Below are 5,600 nucleotides of genomic sequence, written 5' to 3'. Positions count from 1 at the left end.
GTTTGTTTCTCAGCTTCTGTTTTATTTGGACATTCCAATATAAAAGTTAGTTGGGAGATAATTCAGTTGGTAAAAGTGCTTGCTGCACAAGCATGAGAGCCTGAATTTTAGTCGAGCCTCAAACTAAGAAGCCAGGCAAGGTAATGCTCATAATCCCAGTGCTGGATGGCAGAGACAAGCAGATTTCTGAGTTCACCAGCAAGCCAGCCTACACTAATCTGGGAGCTCCAGGTCCTATGCAGAGACATTGTCTCAAAAGCTAAGGTGGAAGGGCAGGAAAGATGGTTCAGCAGTTAAGAGCATCTGCTGCTTCTTTAGAGGACCAGGGTTAGCCTCCAGTGAGCTCATCTGTGGTTCATAGCCACCTATTACTCCAGTTGCAGGGAATTCCATTCCCTCTTATGGTCTCTGCTGACACTGCATGTGCACAGTACACATAGGGACACACACACACACACACACACACACACACACACACACACACACACAATCTTAAAGGAGGGAAAATATAAGCTAAGTACCATCATTTGATGGTAAGATCCTATTGCTGAAGATAACACACATTTTTGTCATAGCATGTAGAGAAATCAAGCTGGTGCTAAGCCGAGAGTATCTCTCCATTAGCTTCCTTTCATGGTACTGGAAAGTACTGTGCAGGCTGCAGGGTGGGAAGAGTCATAAAACAGTCTTATCTAGCCATGAATCTTACGCGTTACAATAATGGCCTGCCTGACACAGTGTACCCTCCAGTACAATAATGGTTCAATTCTTAGGGGAGTAACCAACCACATACTGACTGGATTTGAGACTCATTTTTCATGGAAAAAACTCATACCTGGTTCTGTAAACCTGGTCCAGAGCCTGAAACTGGGGAAGTCACAAGTCCAAGGGGAGACGCTGCTACTATTCCTCTGATGAATAGTTATGTTGTCACGCTGTCTTCTAGAAACTCATTCCCACACCTAGATGAGTGTGTTGCTTTCAAGCTTCATGAAAGAGCTTCATGCTGATGCGGGTAGTAGGTCACAGAGACTGACAACTGACCAAGAGTGATGGTGCAGTGCTCTGCCCATAGCTATAGGAGAACTAGAACACCCTTTAAAGAGAGGTGTTCAGCCAAGCAAGTATTCTGGGTCTGGCAGTGTAGTTGCACTCAGAAACTCATTGTTACTGTGAATTTCTGAACAGGACCTGCACAAGACTGTTCACATTTCACAGGGACAGGGAGAGTCCCATGTGCCCCACCCTTCTCAGGGACTACTGGCAGTTCACGATTGTTAGAGTGGTCATTTTCTCTATTTGTCCAGCCATGGGTAAGTTTCCCTTATTCAAATCTCATCTCTGAGAGGAAGGGTTTGGGTGATACATGGAGAGGAAGTATGCGTGTGGATGAAAACAACCAGAATTTATTATCAACATGTAGAAACTAACAAACAATAAATGCTTCAAATATTATTAATATATATATATATATATATGGTGTACATAGATATATATGTACACCGAGAAATACGTATGCCACTGTTTGTGGTGTGTGTGCACACGCATGTATTAGATATGTCTGAGTCTGCCATCCAGTCAAACCCATCATCATCTGTGGAATACAGACACATTGTACACAGTATGTGCTCCTAGTTGGAATATAGTGAGCGTCAGCCTGAAATTCAGGTCTATGGCGATAGCTGAGTAACAAAATATAGTACCAGCTGGCAAATAGCAGCAACAGAGATGAAACCTGGTTGTCACTCTTCAGCCTGTGGAAGCTGAGGCATCTCACAGTCCCTTGCCATTGATTAACAAAAGGGTGACATTGGTGCTGGAAAGGTTCTGAGGTTGTTAGTCACAGGCAATGTTTCAAATGATTCAATATTCTATCTACTATATTGTTATAAACTGAATAATCAACATTACACACACACACGTGTGTGTGTGTGTGTGTATGAGAGAGAGAGAGAGAGAGAGAGAGAGAGAGAGAGAGAGAGAGAGAGAAAAGGGGAATTCTTTCATTTAAACTCTATCGATATTTTTGAATATCAGGTTACATATTCTCATGAATATTTGCCCTAGGAATAGATCTATGGGGAGGTTTTGGATGGTGGGAAACTGTCACTTCTTACAAATGCAGAGTTTCTGTGAAGGGGAAAACACATAGTGTTTACACTGCAAAAGGGTTGCACTAAGATTTGTACATCACCAAGTATCTACTTCATTATGTATGCAAGGGAGAAAACTATTCAGCTCTGTATTGTGATTGGTATACAGTGAAGCTTAGACTGATTCCTGCACATTCATAAGCCATTTCAAAAGAGAAACACACGGGCAAGACACCTGTCTATTGTCCCATTGTTATCAGGGAGCTTTGTAATTAATTTCATCAAAAACAGGATAATTGAAAATGATATTAGTAAACTAGAAGTATTGTGATGGTAAAAATTAACTCATTTAATTTAATAAGCTTAATGCTGCTCTGACTCTACATATATGCATGTGCTCATATTAATAATTATTATGATTTCTCCTGGTGTTCAAGGATATAAAGTTTCAGTGAAAGGATACTCCTTAGCTCACAGAGATAAATATATTTGAGTACTGTTGATTGTTCAGTTTATAAAGCCTAAGATAAATAGATTTAGTGAATGTTATTATAAGTAAGTCAACTATGTATCACGGGAAACAAGTGTTGAATTCTTTATGACAAAAAAACTTCAGTGTAAGTAATTTAGCCATGTCTGCCTCTCACAGAGTGAAACAAATCCACAGCAATGTGGGGACCCTCACCAGCTCCTCAGGCCTTTCAGTAAATTGTGCGTTGCTCTAAGGTGGCCTCTCTCTTTCTTCACACATTCACCCACTCACCTCCTCCCTGATGGGTGAAGGAATTGTACTTTCCTTGAGTCTTATCACTAGCCACTTCCACACACCCATTTCTCTGCTACCCCAGTGATCTATCTCTCCACTATGCTGCATTCCACTCTGTGCTCCTTGCTGTCTGCCCTCCCTGCATTGGGTCCCTGTTTCAGCTATGCTTCGTGCACATAGGAACTCTCCCCTATCCTTCCTGCAGGCTCCTCTGTGATGTCCTGGATACTCCATCCCTATATATCTGCCATGGCCAGGGAGCGTCTCTCCCCCTTCACTCTTTCCTCATTCCCTTCTTCATTCTACCTTCTTGAATTTCAATATTAGTGTCAATGTCATTGCATAGGATTTCTCTCTTCACTACTCTGTTGTCAGCTTTGCCACCCCTGCCAAAAGTGGTGAATGGCTGTTTCCTATGCTGTCTCCCTGTCTCTCTACTGAGTGCAGCTACTGAAATATGTCTCCATATTTATATTGTGAACGGGACCTGGGCCAACTGGTGATTCTTAACTGAATGGCTAGTTTCAAGGACTGAGAGTGAATGAGCTCAGAATTACAGTGGAGGCAAAGTGAGGAATAATCTTGCCCAGGAGGAGGTGTGTCTGGTGCCTTCTGAAAGGTTAAATGTCCTTGTTTCCTGACATCTGTCATAAAGCACCACATTTAAGAACATGCAAGTGTTGATTAAGCTGAACAGCCAAAGAAAGCCGTGTCGTTAAGGCTCAAGCAGACTTCATAGCAGAAAACTCAAGAGAGCATAGGGTGTGGACACCTGTGACCACAGGCATCCTTCCCAAGGGAGACGTCCTTAAATTCCCATTAAGTGTATGATGATTTATGTGTTTAGGGATGACTAGATGCCAACAATCAGGAATCTTCCAAACACACAGAGTAGATAGTAAATAAGAAAGACCACAATTTACTAATTTACTTCTGTGTCAGAGTCACAGGGAGGTTCTTCATAGCCTCAACGTCCACTTTTACTCCAAAGCTGGATTCCCAGGCAACGCAGTAGGATTCCCTTTAAATACAAGTTCTGACTGATGGGTTTATCACAGACTTTGAGTAATGGGGACACTGAAGAGCCATTCATTAAGGAAGACTACCAACTAAGGCATCTATAAAACCTACTGAATAACTGCAAAATGATTGAGAAATTTATTCATCATGGGCATATGAATAAAATTAATGGTAAGTAATATTTTTTATTCTGCAGGTGGTTTATATGATCTGCTATTTGGTAGACGTTGATATAGAATCTGGGGGTGAGAGAGGGACCAGGAGACCCTCCCAGATTGGAGTTTATGTTGAAATATGGTAATTGGGTACCCTCTAGTAAGAAATCCAAGCTATTTAATTATAGTTATAATTTGCTGACTACCACCACAGCAATATTTGTATCAAATCATGCCCTCATCAAAGCTGGTGCTATTGATTTATAAATGCCCACTGTACTTCTGCAGGCTTCTTGGTACTGTGTTGAACTGTGGTAATATGATGGACAGAGATTCTGGCCTTTGTGTTATTTTGCAGGCCTTCACTCTTCTCCACATTGCTCAGCCAGATGTCCCTCCCAAGACATGTAAATCATCAGTCTAATCAGGGGATAAAGGGTAACTTTAAAACAAGTTGGAGTTAGGGTACTGACTCGGCTTCACTTCTATGTTATCCCTAGTGACCAATGCCAAATGATCACATGGGGTCATATAGAGAACCTCACAGTCTAAAGGAATTCAACACTCTCCATTGTGAAAAACTACAGTGTTTGTGAGAATTTAACCTCTGACAGTTTTAACCTCATGAGGTTAGATTTAGTAAACTGGGAGTAGAACACAAATGTCTACCCACATGCTGGTTCCTGGACTCTACCCCCAGGACATTGTTATGTTACACAGTCAGAAGAAGAGAGAAAGAAGATTGTGTGTAGAACCATAAATCTGGTCTGACCAAGAAGATCAGGTTTCCAGTAAGCCCAACATCATAATAATTCTTAAAGAGCCTGGCCGGGAAGGTAGTCAGGAAAGCAGATCAGACATTGGAGGTATAGTTAGAAAGAGGGTGGCTGATGGGAGGTGGGGTACTTAGAAGGGTGGCTGATGAGAGGTAGGGTAGTTAAAGGAGTGGCTGATGGGAGGTGAGTTGGAGAGTGGCTATTGGGAAGTAATGGGACTGTGCTAAAGGACACAGGGTGTGGGTGTATCTGAGAGCTGAAAAAATGCCATAATCTATTTTCCTTGGAAGCCTCTGGACCGGAGTGCTGATACCTGCATGGTAGCACAGAGAAGCTCATGCTCAGGTCTGAACTCCTGGAGTTTAAGATAAGCGATCCATGTTGTATTAAGCCATTAGTATTGTGTGAGTTTTTATGTCAGAAACAAGATGCCAAAGAAGTGAGGTAGGCGATTTCCCCCAAGCCCTGTTAATACAGGTATATTCTAGACCCCAGTAATTATGCCCTCCTTTACATACTTAAATAATGTTGTTTCCTAAAAAGATTTTTATTGTCATTTTCTTCCCTCTGAGAATTTAAGGTGAGCTCATCCTGTGCAGGCGCCTCTCCTGTGTGCTGTAGCAGAACCTTTCAGTGATGTGAGGGACAACCACGGCTGCTGCTGCTTCCCAGCTCTCTCAAGGAATTGCCAGCATGGTCAGGAAGTTCGAAGGATCTTTGGGTGTCTTCATATTAAAAAATCTGTGCTACAGACTGCAATACAAATATCACAATTTCTTTCATACTCTCT

This window comes from Rattus rattus, chromosome 2 (assembly GCF_011064425.1).
Source record: "Rattus rattus isolate New Zealand chromosome 2, Rrattus_CSIRO_v1, whole genome shotgun sequence".
NCBI lineage: Eukaryota > Metazoa > Chordata > Mammalia > Rodentia > Muridae > Rattus > Rattus rattus.
Note: the sequence above shows the minus strand (reverse complement) of the source record.